Source organism: Cupressus sempervirens, chromosome 4 (assembly GCF_028749045.1).
Source record: "Cupressus sempervirens isolate cs-2001-9-10 chromosome 4, ASM2874904v1, whole genome shotgun sequence".
NCBI classification, from domain to species: domain Eukaryota; kingdom Viridiplantae; phylum Streptophyta; class Pinopsida; order Cupressales; family Cupressaceae; genus Cupressus; species Cupressus sempervirens.
This window is the reverse complement of record NC_143121.1, coordinates 601,439,445-601,457,032: the sequence shown is the minus strand read 5'-3', so window position 1 is coordinate 601,457,032 and position 17,588 is coordinate 601,439,445. Positions and strand designations below refer to the sequence as shown.

The window sequence follows — 17,588 nt, the reverse complement described above, 5'->3', positions numbered from 1 at the left end:
AGAAGCTCTTACATCTTTAAACTTGTATATTAGTATAATTATTTAAAATTTATATTCTAAAGTATTTTAATATAAAAAATGTAATTTTAATAAACTAAATACAAAATATACCATGAATAAATGTTACTATCTTTTCTTCTTTTATAATATCGATAATAAAATTAAAGTAATATTTAAAGTGAAAAACCTAAAAGATAAAATTTGTATTATATTTTTAAAAAATTATAAATTGTCAAAGAATTAATAATATATGTTAACCTTCAAATTTTAAAAAGTAGCATATAGAAATAAATATTTTAATTACATAAATTCTTAAAACTATCATTTTACAATATTTTCAGGGACTAAAAAGTGCAAATGTGAAAAAGATAACTGTGCAACATCTACTTATATTCATAAGAGAAATATACATATTGACTATTTTCGATTGTATTCCCTTGTGTTAATCTTCTCTTACAAAGAAACAAAATTACTCCATCACCTGCAAGAAGAATACAATTTTAAAAATACATTAAAAGAAGTAAATTGAAATTTCAACTAGATCTTGCATCTTATTTTTGATGTAATATAATAAAAATTTCTAAAATAAAAATCAATGATTATTTCAATCAATTTTAACAAGTTTATTATTTATTTAAATTCCATTGGTTAAAAAAAATACTTGCTTTGCATTAAATTATACATCTTACAAAAGTATAGTATGTTATTCAGAATGATGTTAAATAAATTGAAAATTGTTAATGTTATAAAAAATTCCACCATCACTTTTTGAAAGAGGGAAGAAATTTTGGCAAGTTGCTCAAATCCACATTACACAAGCTTCTTAGTAAAATAACCACTAAACAATAATGAAACATCAAAGACCCATAATAAGTTTTCAAAGACTTTTCAAACTAGTACACATCGTGCTATAACAATGCCATTTTCGTGCAAATGTACACCCTCTTACTTTGATTTCCCAAAAGAGAATATAGAACATAGGACAACAAAGCTATGTCCATTGTAACAACCCCTAGGAAGCCACTACAAGAAAGTGAAATGGTCATTGATAAGGTAGGAAATGGAACCACAACCATGAAAGGGCCATGGATAGTAGAAGACTTTGTAGTTCGATAATCATAAAGATCATTCTTTCTAGTATATTATTTCACAATCCTCAAACAAGTGTAAGGACACTTACAAGCAAGATCTCAAGTATTAAATAACCATATGCACTCTAACAATCAAACAATGAAGTCAACTACCTATCCTAAACCGTAAAGATAACATACATGTAAAGGGCCTTGGAAATGTCAATACCCAATATGATATGGGAAAAGTTAGAATGGCCAATATTAGAATCCAACTTCAAAAATAACTAATATCACTATTAATCTCATCAACATAGCCGTCCTAGAAATTGAGAGGTGGATTAGGCAACCTTACTCAATTTGGCATGATATTGAGAAATTCCATTGTAAGGATTACAAATGAAACCACAATTTGATATTAGAGTTTGAGAACTTCTTCAATAAATTGGGCGTTCTCAACGGATGAAGTGTTTACAACACTAAGAGAAGACATGGTAGATTGGCTCTTGTAAACAGAAACCATTGGGGGGAGTTACAAATTTTCCAAGCATGGGCATCTTTTTGCTAATGAAAGAGATCATTGTGATAGAAAGTTTATTTAATAGGCTTCGGTAGAAGGAAGTGTACATGCAAAGTACAAAATGAATACTCAAAATGGAAGATATAGGTGTGAATTGTTGAACCAAAAAAATATACTAGCAATAAAGTTTTCTATTTAGACACCTTGCTACTAAATGACACTAGAATTTTACATTTTCATCATACACATGTTATCACAGCAAACTTGTAAATCCTCATCTAGGGGATTGATGTGCAAACAAGACATGTCTCGCTCTTATTTTGCCTTGAAGCAAGCCAAGCTATGATTGGTAGCACACAACCAACTCAAAAAGTTAGCAAACAAATGCAAATGCATCCTTAAAGGTCATATTAGTCATAGGCAATATTGCACAAGACAACCTAGATTGCAAGACAACCATTTCCGAGAGTAGGTCACAGAATGCAACCCTTTAAAAATCATCAAGAACCTTTCAGTGATTATGCTACAACACTCTAATCACTATTTCAAATCTATGCTTGATTTTGATCAAGTTACTAGGCATCAAAAGCAATATGTCCCCTAAAGCAAATAGATTTCCTATCATTCTCGTACTACTCAACGCTCTCCTTTGCTTTAAGTTAGATTTAATGTAACTATTGATTAAGTATTTGATTAGATCTACATCAGTATTCCTCTAAGATATAATGTATCCTAGAGATTAAGAGAAGAGAATGTTTTAATTTGAGTTATTGAGGTACTTCAAATTATTATTAAATTTACATTTATCCTCTTCCATGAAACTAGTACGCTTATTTTAGCAAAGCCCAAGTCTATTAGAAAGTGGTAATATTTTGACCCAATTGAAAAATGCGTGGAAAAATGGTAAAGTTATTTATACACCTCTATAAATAGTCATTTTATCACCTACTTTTTAATTACACACCTTTGTAGGTAGAGGTATACTCTTTTTAAGTTGCTTTAAGTTAGTAGAGAATATTTTTTCTTAAATTTGTTTCTTTAATTGTTCCTCTAAAATGAATGTCTAAATATTAATGACAATGGTACTATCATTTAAACAAAGAATATAAAATTTGAAAATCAATTGTGCAATCACTTTAAAGTCAAAAAAATATTTTCTTATTAGTATTATTATCTTACAATAGAAAATTATTATTATTATATGTATGTATTTTTAAAAAAAATAAAAAATGAAATTTATCTATCTGATACAACATAGAATTTGTCATTAAATGAAGTGGTCATAATAGATTTAAAACTTGAGTGAAAATATCACTTCATTATTTAACCTTGTCGTACACATGAAGTCAAGATAGCTAACCATACTAAACATGGTGAGATAGTTTTAGTCATTAGCATAAATATATGATAATAAAGGAATAGCAATTGTAAAAAGAGTAACTCCAACAATATTGTGTATAATACAGTCTAAGATAAATTGAATTATATACCAAAATAAAGTATTTTTTTAAAAAGCTCTACAAACCAATTGATCTCAAAGATGTTTAATAACATCACAATCATTGTAACTATTATTTTCTAGATAAGAATTGATATTCCATGTGATGTTTAATATGTGTATTCTTCTTGAATTAAATTCTAAGGCAAGCATTTGGATTATGCACATATATAACTGCCTAGGGTATAATTTTCTCCATAAATAATTAATAATAAAACCTTGTTGTTCTCTCACATAACCCTAACTATACACTCTACAAGATCCTTAATCCCCCTAAACTAGCTGAAAATTTGGTAAAATCCTCAAAATATGTGGAGATGTAGTCTTCCCCACTTTAGTTTTATTATTCATCAGCTTTTTGTAATTAGAAAGAGATATGTTACCTTCATATTTTAATCAACAAAGTTAACTCAGAAAAATGACAAATCAATTAAATAAGTTTAATGCTCATCGAGTATAATTCAAAAACATTGTGACTAGGTAAAGCACAAAGTATATGATAATTGAAAAGTTTGGCTAAGAAAGTGGATGCATTAGATGCACCAATATTTGAAATGTTGAAAAAACAATCATAACAAGAACAATAGCCAGACACTATGTGCATAAGGGAATCATACACACCTTTTCAAGAAATTTTGACTTTGTTGTTTGTTCATGATCAAACGTTCACATGCATTACTACACTAAATTGGTGTTGTTCCATCAAACACCTATACGAACATGTCAATGGCATCATCTTGTTTAGCTGGGTAGTTGATAAGTCTAAACATCTTTTGTACTTATTTAGGTACAATATTAGCTTGAAATGAACGAATTGGAAAATAGTCTAGCCAATTGAGATTGAGCAGTCCCTTTAGCCATATAAGCTTTAAAATGCATTGCATACTTTATCTTTTCAACATGTACTCGACATAGTAAAGCAGTTGGGGTGGAATCCCTTTCCTCTAATTTTGTTACAGGGATTACTTGCCTTTCAAATTGGCTAGACTCTTACAACAAAAAGGAAGTGCTTCATGATTGATTTGTTGAGTTCACGAACAACAAATCATGCAATATTAAAATCAATTTAAATGCAAATATAAACATTTTCCAAACAACGAAGCGATCATACGTAGAATATCATTCTTCCAAAACTCAAGTGAACGACTTACTCTTAAGACCTCATATGTCATGTCTTGATGAAACTTCCCACCTTAAGTAAAAGTACCCCAAACCCAAGGCCTTGTTCATCTATTGTGCATGAAAAGACTAGCAAAATGCACTTATTAACCACCATCATGATGTTAAAATCATCAAGAAGGTTAAGTACTCGGAGCCCATGCTTCTAGAAATGAAGGTGAAACCTTAATCCCCTTTAGTTTACACATTAATGCCTAATTACTTAAAACAAATAACCCATTTCCAACCACATGTTTACTATTGGAAAATAAAACCTTTATTCAACCCATCTAAATTCTTACTTACACGATCCATCACTATTGCATGTATCAAAGATAAAGGGTCTAACATTACCTAATAAATGACGTGTGTAACTCAAAATAAGGACAAAAGAATCACACACAATAGTGGCCCCCACTACAAATACACCCAAAAACACCCTCACATCTTCTGCAAGCAAAAAATGTATTGTAATGTCCCCTCTTGGAATTCACTCTTTGTTTTAAATTTCCAACTTAAGATTTAGAGTACATCTTATTTTTTAATATTATGAATATATTATGAGAGTTTCAATTATATTTTGCTATTGAAAAATCACATTGTGTGAAAGAAATCATGTCAACACTCAATCTTACAATGGCACAAGAATAACACTCTAAATTGTATGGCATTGAATTGGTTGACAAAAAAAAGAATTATCCTCTAGCCTACTTGTAATAGACATGGCAAGACCCATATCCTCACTCTCAAGTAGTGTGATACTAGTTGAAGACGTAAGCGACTACCTAAAGGCGAAGACCATGGAGTTGAGGTCAAAGTTTGAGGAGCACGGCCTCAACAATTAGTGGAACTAGGATTCAAATATAAGGAAGATACAACCCTAGCCCATGCGGTGGAAATCCCAAATTTCTTCAATGATGAATGGGTGAGATTGGTGTTGAGCAAGGTGCATGATGAGTACATTTGGCTCGACAAACCCTATAAAATCATTTATGAGGTCATTGAAAGGGTTACAAGGTTCGAGAAATCAGAATTAACCCAACAATCAAGAAATACAAGCCCCATGAACTAATTGGGTGCCATCACAATGGCAAGGTGTGTTCATTAAAGAACATCACCAATGAAAAGGTACAATTTGTTGCAAGTGTAATTGCCCATCGGCTATACCACTTATAGACGCACTTTTAGTACCCCTATTTCAAAACATCAATATTTGGTTGTCCTGGTCAGTTTTCCCATAAGTTGCCTAAACTCTCTTTAAATATGTTGTTGTAAAAGATGAAGATCAAAGTTCTAGTGCAGATGTGAAAGTTCCTATTCCTCAATCCAGAATTCATTGCATCAGTTCCGTATTACAGATTTCTTGCTAAGAAAGAGGTATTCGCAGATAAGATCACGTTCCATGGAAAGAAGGAGAGAGACTATCAGGGCAAGTCATGGGTTGCTCCTCCAAAAGGTGCGAAGACTACAAATGATCACTGCTATATTCCCAAGCGTATGGAACATACATGGGTCATGCAAAGGCAATCATAGATATATCATTTAGCAATGATGGTTCCAGGTTTTTGAATGCTGAGTACGACAGGAACATCAGGCTTCGGGACACAGAAACAGGGAATGTAATTTCAACATTTCTCCATGGGGAAAATTTCGTATGTTGTAAAGCTCAATCCCCGAGGATACAAAGCTATAAAATAGAGGACAATATTGTCTTTGGGAAACAAATGGAGAGAGTTAGGTATGAGTGCATACTCAAGGCCTGTGCTTTGAAGAAAGGTATTGAATCATTTGCTTATGGTGACCAAATGTAATTGGAGAAAGAGGTATTAATTTGACTGGTGACCAAAAACAAAGAGTACAGCTTGCACGGGCATTATACCAAGATGCGGATATCTATCTCCTTGATGATCCTTTTAGTGTTGTTGATGCACATACAGGCACTCACATTTTCAAGGAATGTTTTCTCGGCATTTTGAGTAAAAATATTGTATTTTATGTAATCCATCAAGTGGAATTCCTGCCAACTACAGATCTCATTTTGGTAATGCACGATGGAAAAATTACCCAAGATGGGAAATATAGTGATATTTTGCAGTTAGGTCCAGATTTATTAGAATTGGTTGGTGCCCATCAAAAGGCTTTGGATGCCACGGATGCTAATGAAAATTCCCATCATATAGTTGCATCTTCAAATTTTGATACGGTGGTATCATAGTAAAGTTGGTCCATATGACCAAATGGCAGAAAGCTTGATCATCCAAAAGCCATTCAGGCAATTTGAATAATGATCATATCTCATATTCTTCCTTTTCTATTTTGGGGTGTTCTATATGTATTGGGTAGGAGCAGCATTATATCTTTTGGCGCAGGTGGAATTCAACAAAATGTCTAGTACATAATGGAATATGAACAAAGGCAGTGTCCAAATTGAAAAATAAGAACATATGTGAATTCTGCCATGCCTAAATCGAGTTCCCTTCCATAATATGTCCTTCAACATACGGAGAAAGCTAGAGGTTATTTGCAGAGTGTGTAACATCCATACTACAGACCCAACAATTCCCAGGGAATCCGAATTTATGGTTCATCCAAAAGGAAAACCCGTGTTTGAACATAGTTATATTAGTTAAGCCATTAAATCGATTCCTCTAGAATATTAATCATTTGTTTAGATGAAGCTCAGGGCGGCGAGGAAGTCATGGGAGCTAGTGTTTAAGAGAACACTTTTTTTTTCAAGTAAGGTGCAATGCCCGAAGAGATGTTAGAAAGAAATAATGTTGTAGACCAGCAAGCATAGGCAGTATGGAAGCCGCGGGTCCCGTGGAAATATGAAGGAATCACCACAATCTTATGCCCAAACAAACCTTTGTGCTTGCATGATCAGTTGAACACCAGCAAATTAGAAAAGTAAGCCTCGACGCTCGAAAGCAAAGCTCGTGCAAGGATGATATTAAAGTGATCGGCATTTGGAGAAGTACTGAAGGTGCAAGTTATTCATCAAAACGAAACTAGTCATGTAGGACATATGCAAGTGAATGGTCGGATTACAGACCTGTAAACTATCTCTTGCAATAGCAATTCTTTGTCAGAATATTGACTAAGCTCTGAGGAAATTCCTTTAGCAATGGAGATTTTGTCTTCTCAGTTTCATGGAGTTCGCCACGCATCACGGTCATGGAACTATTTGTTGTCGAATGTAATCATAGCTATCTTCAAGGCCATTATATATGACTAATATGATTTAGAAGGAGTCTACATCAAAGTTTCCAAAATTACTAAAAGGGAGACTGACAGCGGCCATCAGATTCTAGTTAATCAAAGGAAATGGTTTTTCTCAAAAGATCGTTGTCTTTCCTATTCCACGACTGCATTGATCGGCATACATGGGCAACAAAGTGAATCTCAACCGATCTTCACTATTAGAGCACCAACAATGTGCATGAGTAGTTTGATTAGATGTCGATAATCTAGATGAGAAAAGAGTGAAGTTCACAATGTTCAGAATCGATCATGATTCTTATCATAAACTCGAGACCCGTGGAATACAAGGCATTATGTGGTAGCCTAAAGCAATCATATTGAGCCTCAAGGATACCGATTAGAATAGATGGAGATCATTTTCAATGATTTCTCTTTATCCAACACGTGGAATTAAGACATGCATATCTGAAGGCAACCATAGCTCGATGATTAATGGAGATTTCAGTTAAGTTGCAAATCATCATATTTGATCATTGTATTACCAAGAAAGGCAAATAATATTAAAAGGGGAACTAGAAAGAAGCAGTATATATTGAATGCATGAGTTTTATTGAACATCTTCATGAGTAACAATTCATGATTGATTTGTAATCTCATTAGAGCCTTTGGAGATCGATCTTCTTTGAAACAGAGACATTTGAAAAGATTGGTTGCAATCAATTCTTTGGATTTCTTGAGCAATGTGCAGGCTGTTATATTTGAATGCATCATTCATTTGTTGCTATGGAGATTTTCTTTGATGGCACAGAACATGGGTGGAGGCAATGATACTCTTCATCTATTCTGGCATCTCCAAGTTATGTTGAGTAGAGAGAGGCTATTCACTTCATGTTCTCAAAGATAAATAATGGGAAGAGACAGTCTCTATTTCCTTTTTTTGTTTGTATTTTCAAGAGTGGTAGTTTTCAATTTCCTCAAATTATGGAAGTTGAAGCACTTCATATTCTCATGAAGGCTTATGCTGGTGTGTTCTATATAAACTATTATAACCAGAGATTCTGGGTTCAGCATTTTCTAGATACAGTCAGAGAGCTGGAGTAGGAGGGGGGGGAAATTGTTGATGTATCAGACTTAATATTGCAAAGCCTATAAAGAGGATTTTATGTCAATGGTTTTCTGTTCCATTTAATTAGTCATTGCTTCTATGTGTCTTTCTTTTTCCAAATTACAAAAGGAGAGAAAAGATGTTTTGTTCTTTTGTCATGAGGATATGAATTAACCAAAATAAGAAGTGCTTTGGAGTATTCAGAGAAAGATTCATTAGAAGCCTTTAATCATCTCATTTATTTTTCTGTTAGCATTTGTTGTAGGTTAATTAGATGCTGAGTATATGGATTCATAAGAATTGTGAGTTCTATTGCTTGGTTTATAGATTAGAAAGTTTTTCTTGCCTGGATTAAGTCCTGTTTAGGCTTAATTCGGTTTGCCTCTTCTACTCTCGAGTTAAGAGCATACCCCACGTTAGTTTAGGAGAGAAACATAATTCCTTGAACATTATTCACATAGGGAGCTGTACCTTAATTTAGAGGGAAACTAGTTATTCTCAAAAACAATTTCCCAACTGTTGTGTAAAGTTGTTCTTCATTACAAATTGGGCAAATTAAAAGGAGAATCACAAGAAGAACAATCTATTTACCAACACCACTCAAACGAAATGTGCAGTGTGCCTAATGGATGAGTGCATGGAGCGCACCAAATCATAACTGAGCATACCAAACTTAACCTAAGTGGGTGGTTGCATATGCAGATGATGGAAAATCTAACAAAAATTGAGACGACAATGCACACATATTCAAGTATGGTGCAACATTGGTATGTCTATTCTTCTACTTCAAGGTAGAATTATCTAGATATGTAAAATTCCAATAGCAATCAAGGAATAGCATCACAACTCAAATAATGAGCATATACAACAAGTTGGGTAGAGGTGCCCCTAACTCGCTTGACAAATATTTCAAGAAGTTTCAATCAAATATGCACAGAAAGAGGATACCCTTAAATCTTATCATGAAGTTATCCAGCAAGAGGCATAAGCAGGTCACCACACTAGTCAAGGCGAAAGATATATTCAAGCAATTGGCACCTGCAACCCAACACAAAAAAGAAGATGAACTGATAAGACAAATCAAAGCTTTTGTAGATCATTTATATGACAAAGTTGTAAAAAGAAGGGAACTGACATTATTGAAGAAAGAAATGTTAGAAGCATTGAAAGACATAACCCCTATATATTCTAAAAGCCTAACACAGCACTCACCTTAATCGATGATCTAGAGCAAACGAGAGAGAAAGCTCAACATGAGCTAGATGAAACACCCAAAGTTATAATCCACTTACTAGATCAACGTCCAAGCACATCATAAATATTCAAGATATCGTGTGCTCGGTACATTAGCTGAGAGCAGACCAAGAGAAGAGAGTTATCTCAAGGATGTGGATGCTCATATTGCCAAGCCACTGGCAAAGACAGAAGATGCACTTGACAAGCAATTGCCAAAACTCAAGAGTGCAACACTAGCACTACTTACCTAAAAGATTCATGTGAGACTATTGATTACAGCAAGACAGCGTTACAAGAATATCTATGAGAAGTTATAAGCTCCAAAACCCCGCGCCCTTACTCCAAGGGGGAACACGTAATCTACATGTAGTCCTTTATACCCCTTTCATTGATGACAAAAAGGGGAAGATAACTAAGATAGACAAAGGGGGTAGATAACTAACAAAGACTAAGGGGGAGATGGATGATGAAGAGGACAAAACAAGGATCAAAGGCAGAATATTGTTTGAGTGGATATAAAAAGGGGGACACAAAACAAATTAACAAAAGATAAAGGGGGAGTTTGCTCTTATCTAAGAAGGATGAGACAATCTTCATGTAAATAAAGTCTATGGTCACAAATAGGCAGAGAGGAGACTTACAAGCCAAGTGACAAGCGAGTGTAAACCTATTAAGAGGTGTAAGTCTTGTTAACCACAACAAATTATATTATTGAAGAGGTTTTGCCGACAATGCCAAAGGGGGAGATGGTTAAACTAAAATACTCACTACAATGGTTGATCGGCAAATTGGTGAGAAGAGGACTCAAGTATCAAATGAGCTTTGAAGTGTTGTCATTGATTGGAAATCAGTTAACAAAAAGACTCAAGTGTTGTAAGAGAATTCAACCACCAGTAGATTGGCATACCAGTCATGACGGAAGCAAATACACAATTCAACCTATAACAATCAAATAGGTGTAGAAGTTAGATGGCCATAGTTGAGTTACCACTGATGTGAAAAAACTGAGATAAGGTATGATAAAGGCGTGACATGGACGCAAAGAGAAATGGTGGAAGTGATAGAAGGAAGCAAGGACATAAGTCTAGATGTAGACTTACAGGTGGACAAACAAGCCTACATGATTAGGCACCTACGTTAGGTAGTCATGGGTATTTTATGACTGCTAGCTATGCATTTCTAATTTTGAACCAAAGGATTTGAGAGATATAATTTTAAAGTTTCGACCCATCAATTAGGCAAGTGGATTTAAGATCACTCATACTTCATTTTCAAGTAGTTGTTGTATTGATCAAAGATCTGTGGAGTACAAATAGAAGCAGAGAGAACAGTGTGTTGCAACAGACTAGTGCTCAAGCACGTAAAGGAGGAAGTGAACAAAGAATGTTCATTGAGTTAAGCAAAAACAAGGGAAGGAGATCAAAGAATTTTCGTGTAGCATCATAGTGGATCTACAAGGCAAGTTGTGTCGCATCTTTAGATCTAATCTCTAGTTTGTTTTCTGACCATTGTAACTATTGTAAGCCTTTAACAAGGTAGACTAGTAACAAGGCTTTAAAATCCTCTCACAAGGTATCTCTCGAAAAGGGATCAAATCCTCTAACAAGATGAGTTCTCAGAAGGTACAGAGGTAAGCCTTAACAGGGCACCCTTTTACTTGCAAGGAAAGCTTGGTTGGTATATTACTCCCAGTGTACTTTTCACCCTCACACTAGGGGTTTCCACATAAAAATGTGTCATTGATGAATACTTCTCTATGTCATCTTTTATGGTTCTATTGTACTGCTTTCATATTACTTTTACTCGTTCAAAAATAGGTAACAAGGTCTGTTTATTAAGGTTGTTGCATTAACCTGTAGAATTGTGTGCATTGTTTTGCTTGTTGCTTGATTGAGATGTTGCATGGTTAGAAGCCTTGTTTGTATGAGATGTTTACAGAAGTTGCTTATGATCACTTGAGTGTTGAGGTTTAGACATGCTACTAGGACAAAACTCAAGAATTAGATGTATGTGACGACACATATCTATATACATCTTAGGTTTCCTACATGTGTTATTGCCTGGATATACTGCACCTACTTTATGCTTCAATATTGATCTTGACATTAGATAGGTTCTCAAGATTCCATCCTTTGATCTTGTGTGATTTTAAAAAAAATTTGATGCCCATATGGAATCTTTTCTTATCTCCTCAATTTGATTTTATTCATTTTAAATATGTTAATGTGATCAAAGGTTAAATATAGAGTAAATGGGTGTATTACAGGTACCTCAATGAACCTAAGTATATCACTTAATTCTACACACGCTAGAACCATGCATGTAAACACGAAAATAAATTGTATGACTACATTTGTTATCCATCAACAAGCATATATACTTTTCATGTTGACTTCATAATATGCACTAGAAAAGTTTGAGAACTTTAAGCCACTTCTGGTTAGCAAACTTGTCAAACACAAAAAAGGTTCAACTGAAACAAAATAAACGATCAATTAAGGAAGAGTTATCAAAGATTGGGAGGGAAAAGGTAATAGCAAAAAGCTCAATTAAACCCTGCTAGTTCATAAAGCACATGAAACATGACCAAAATTGACAATTAGAAAATGCAAGAATGTAATAGAGGAGAAGACATCAATACATCAAGCCAAATAAGTTAAAATCATCAAACCAATAGCACTCTGGATGTCTAAAAAGGTAGGAAAATATGAATAGAGGCAATGGAATGGTAGAATATGAGGTTTGAACCTATTAAATACTCAACAATTTTTCAAACCCACCAACCCAAATGTCTGTAACCTTCGGCTGAAACTTTGAACTTGTACTTTGGTCAAGCTTACCTATCAACTCGGTACATTTTGGTACTACATAAACTTCAAAAATCTCAAACCTAGTTTTATTGGCACTTTAATGATGACTCGTGCCAAACAAGGGAGCCTCAATGAGTATGACCTAATTAAAAGTATCATGTTGGAGGTAGTCTCAAACCACTTGCTCCAAAAGATTTATTGTTGAAAATGATCAAAAGTCGCAATAAACAAAATTCAAAATCATGAAATTTTACCTTCACATTTGGAATTTCAAGCTTTCGCAATTTATGGAAATTTGATGCATGTCCCCACCCATTAGTTCCAATAAATAAATTGTTTATCATACATAGCAACTAGCTCCTAAAAAGTAATTTTAAAAATTGGAATTTCAAGCTTTCACAATTTATGCAAATTTGATGCACGTCTGCACCCATTAAGCTCCAATAAATAAATTGTTTATCATATACACAACAACTAACTCCTAAAATGTAATTTTAAAAATGATATGCTCCTGCCCATGTCTCCATCATTATCTACCATTGTTGGATCTTACAAATGCCTTGGACTTGCTCTTATGTGATCATTGTCGATTCTTGCTTTAAGCCAATAATGATTTTGTTGGTTCAAGGGATTGTTTTTATTGTGCACTTGGTGGCCTACCCCTTGCCCCCTTCTAATTGTTGCAGGTAGTCAGTATATGACATTGGGTATTGATCTTGCTCCTATGGTTACGTCTCTAGAAAAGCAATCCTCTTCTCCCACAATTATTGCTTCTCTTAAAGAAATGTTGGTTCCTTACGTGCCTTACTTTAGTGGAAAGAAAGCTACTTCCTTGTGGTATTTTTAGTCCTCTCTTGTGTCACTTCTAGTGAGTGGTGATGTCTTTGTTGCTTTGTCTCTCTATTGCTTTACCTACTTCCTCCTTGAGGCCTACCTTGGAAAATCCTCATGGTATACTACAAAAGCATCTACCATTTTCATGTCTCTTAGTCCATTTCCATTACATTGGGCTCAAAGACAATGGTAGATATTGACCCTAATGTCTCTCTATTATCTAATCATGCTTTGATATGTGAGTTCAGGGACTTTTGGCTTAGTCTCATGAACCTACATAGATGGATTTTAAGACATTTGGATCCCCTTCCCGTTACAATCCACATTCTTCCTATGTTTAAAGGATTTTTTGCTACTAAAATTGAAGAGTCCAAAGACAAAGATATGATTTTGTGTTAACCTTTTTTTATAGCTAAAAAGACAAAAAAAAAATAATGCTTATGGTTAAACCTTGGTATCCATGTTTTAACCCTCCTAAAAAATTTAACAAGATTCATGGTTGGGTCCACCTCCCCCCGGCCCCCACTCGTGGGGATAGTTAATTGTGGATAAAGATTCATTTAATATTCTTCATTCCACATTCCCCTGTACCCTAATTGTTTTGGACATGTTGAAGGAGCTACATTCAACCCTAAAATTATGAGGTGATCCCTTTCAGATGTAGATGTTTTAAAATGGCTAATGTAGCGACCAATTGTGAGTTAGAGAAGATTAAAAAGTTTGCATCATAGTGGAAAGGTGTTTCTACCCAATATGATACAAATCAGAAGATCTCTTGCCAAAGAAGCTACTTCCAAGAAGTTGTGCAAGAATGCCTTGCATCTTTTTCCAATGATGTTTGATTATCAGTGTGTTGTTGTGTTGTGAATTGTCTCCCTTAGGTTGTTGGTGTGATTTTTTCTTAGATGGTTAGTTTTGTTAGCATTGTACATGTTGTGTCTTAGAATATTGATAATTGTGATAGTTTTTGGCTAAGAGTGACATTTGTTCTAGCCCTCTGGTTGTAATTGGCTCTGCCTCTCAATATGTTGATAGCCCTATTTTAGGTTTTGTTGTGGGTGAATCAATTCTCCCTGTCAATGCATTGAGCTTCCAACACTAGATTTTCAAAGATGGTTAGATGAGGATGCTAAGATGGAGTTGGGTTGGATTTCAACAAAAAGTAAAAAATCGAAGGTGTCACACTCTTTCAATATGACCCTTTTCTCTCCCAATGAAAGGATTAAAGGTAAATTTTAATTATCTCTTGCTTGTGGTACGTTGGGTTGGAGTTTTCTTTGGTCTTGGTCTTGATTAGTTTCATTTTGTGGGCTTCAATCTAACATATTTTGGTGACCATTCTGTAAAGGGTTTCAAGCTCCTTCAAAACCTATTTTAATCATAATCAAAAACAACTTACTTCTAAGATTACTAGTAGTTTTGTAAATGAAGTCCTATAAGATATCTATCATTAAAGAATATAGAACAAAGCTTTTAGTAAATTATAGATTACATAAGGAAGCTAATTGACATTAGACTTCATCATCAATTGTTGCCTTGATCAATAACTAGGACTACCACAACAATAACAACATTAATAGTTGTGAGAATTTTTTGATACGATGCTCCCGCCCGCGTCACAAAAACTCCCGCTTGCATCGTCGTTGAAGCTCCCTGCACAAAATGAGGACGGGCCAATTTTGCCTGCGCCTGGCCCTGGCCCTAGCCCTGTTGACTCTGCTTTGTTTTCTGGGTCACGCGGCTATCCTCCGCTTGTTCCTGCTGGGTCGACGGCTGAGACTCGTGGTTCCACCTTATCCTATGCGAACATTGCTGCCTATGACGCAACTTTAGGTGGTCGAAATGTGAGGTCGGATTCCCAGGGCAGCTTTGGGGATCTGAAGGCGCATTTCGGGTTTAGGGATTCGGTGCCAATTGCTGTTGGCAAATCGTTGATTCTAGAGTTAGATCTGTCCATTGTTGAGGATATTTCTGAACAGTTGGATGATTTCTCCTCTTCAACCGCTATATTCTGCTTCAAGGGTTTCTGGCCCTCACTTTTGGACTTGCATGCTTGGATTGGTCGTGTATGGGAACCCTTTATTTCTGGCACAACTCAGATTTACCCTGTTGCCAGGGGTTTTTTCATTGTGAAGTTTGATTCTTCTGATGACAAAAATGCTATTCTTCGTCGGCGTTTCTCTTGGGGTGAGAAATTTCCCTTGATGGCTAAACCCTGGTTCAAGGACTTTGACCCGTCGACGAAATCCTTTAACAAGGTTCCTCTGTGGGTCAGATTGCCAAATCTTCCCCTTCACCTTTAGGTGGATTCTGTTCTGGAGGCTGTGGGGGAGGCCCTTAGGAACTTTTTGCTTGTGGATACTGCTTCTTCACGTGTTTCGCACCACTTATGCTCGGATCCTAGTTGAGGTTGACATCTCCAAGGGTCTCCCAACGAAGATTTGTTTGGCTTCTCTAATTGGATCTTGGGTCCAGAGTCTTGATTATGAAGGAATCCCTTTCCGTTGTAGGAAGTGCCATATGACGAGTCACCTTGTTGCTCGTTGCTCCTCTAAGAAATCTAGACCTAAAAAGTCTCCTTGGTGGAAGAATGCTTCGAACGATATCACTATATTGTGCGCAAAAACCCTTCCGTTGGGGATGGTGAATCTTCTCTAGTCTCTCAAGTGGCTGCCACGCCTGCTATCCTGGATGGCTCTCTTGCGGCGTTAGTGCCCTCCTCTGTTCCACCCTTGTCTGCGGATGCTTCCTCTGTTGATGCTTCTTCGATGGAGGCGGACTTTGTTCTTCCAACTCCCTCTCCCGCCCTGGTTTTGGATGTTCCTCCTGGTCCTGTTGGGGGCCAGGACATTGTTCCTGCTCCTGCCCTTGCCCCTGTTCTGGACTTTCCTCCTGGATCAGTGGGTGGCCTACTGGCTTCAAGCTCTTCTAGGGAGTTTGTTGGTTTATCGGTTTCCCCTGAGCGTTCTGCTTCTTCAAGGGATTGGACTGCTAAGGCAGCCAAGGTGGAGGATGGTTGGACTGCGGTAAATAGAAAGAAATCTAGGCCATCTTCTGCTCCTTTAGAAATGAATCTTCGATCATGCAAGGGAGCCTCTAATTCAAAGGGCAAAACGTGATGTATCTGACCTTGCCTCTTTGCTAGATCTTTTGTTTTGGCTGGTGATAGGCTTTTTTGTCACCTTGGTTACCCTTAGTTTGGGGGGTGACCAGTTCTGAGTTTGTTTGTTGTGACTTTGGTCTATGCGCACATTGAAAATCCTTAGTCTTGTACAGGGTTTCAGGCACCCTTCAAACCCTGTTTATCTTATCAAAAACAACATTAATAGTTGTGATTCGACTTTCTCTGTGATTTGTTGATTTGACATCAAAATTTCCCTCCCCGTTGATGACAATTTGTCACTACATCTTTATATTCAAATGTAAGCATTAAATCTTTTTTAAAACCCTTTAGCGATTATATATCTTAAATTATTTTCCTAGCTCTCGAAAAAACTATACTTTATATTACATAATGGCGCTTATATGCGATGTTTTTCTTCTTGCCTAAAATTGAATCAATTACCTACAAATGAAATTGATTTTTTGCAACTTCCACAAATACAAGTCCCAACATGACCATCTTATAATAGCTTCCACTGAACAAATTTTCCCTAATGACAATGACCAACTCTTATAATAATAGGTTCTTGGCAACCCATAGAGATTAGTATGATTGAGCTTACCCCTTAGATTAGAGGATTCTTTATTATTGACTTTGTTTTTATAGATGACCATGATTCCCCTAAACAAACAGGAAGAAGCCACAATTTTTCAGCAAAATATTATTAAAAATCAAACAAGTTTTGAAGTAAATAAATTTATCAAAATTGAAAAAACAAAATCTAAAAAACTAATCAAAGAATCCAAAGCTTCAGTAAAACTAAATAAATAATTTTTCAAAAAAAAAAAACTATTAAAACTCAACCATAATATTTTAGGGTGAAATATATTAATCCGTCAAAAAAGCCTTCATGCAACAAGACAAAAATGTTCACATGCAACTTGACATGTTGAATCGAAAAAATTGCACAATCAAAACTCTCGAAAAAGCTTAAGATTTCCAACAAAAATCTTCAAAGACAAACCACAAATTTCATAAGCTACTAACCATTTT

At 35.3% G+C, this 17,588-nt stretch overlaps 1 protein-coding gene across 2 annotated transcripts in view; it reads right to left on the bottom strand.

Moving 5' to 3' along the window:
- Positions 1-282: 282 nt before the first annotated feature.
- The window catches only part of FPA (RNA binding protein), an 82,449-nt gene continuing 65,143 nt past the window's right edge, over positions 283-17,588 (bottom strand). Inside the window, exon 7 of one of the 2 annotated variants that reach the window (XM_089826111.1) lies at positions 283-481. The gene's annotated coding sequence lies outside the window, so the exon portion shown is untranslated. Of the gene's footprint in view, positions 482-9,071; positions 9,591-17,588 lie in introns of those variants that run through there. The other variant, XM_089826112.1, reaches the window with a different exon arrangement.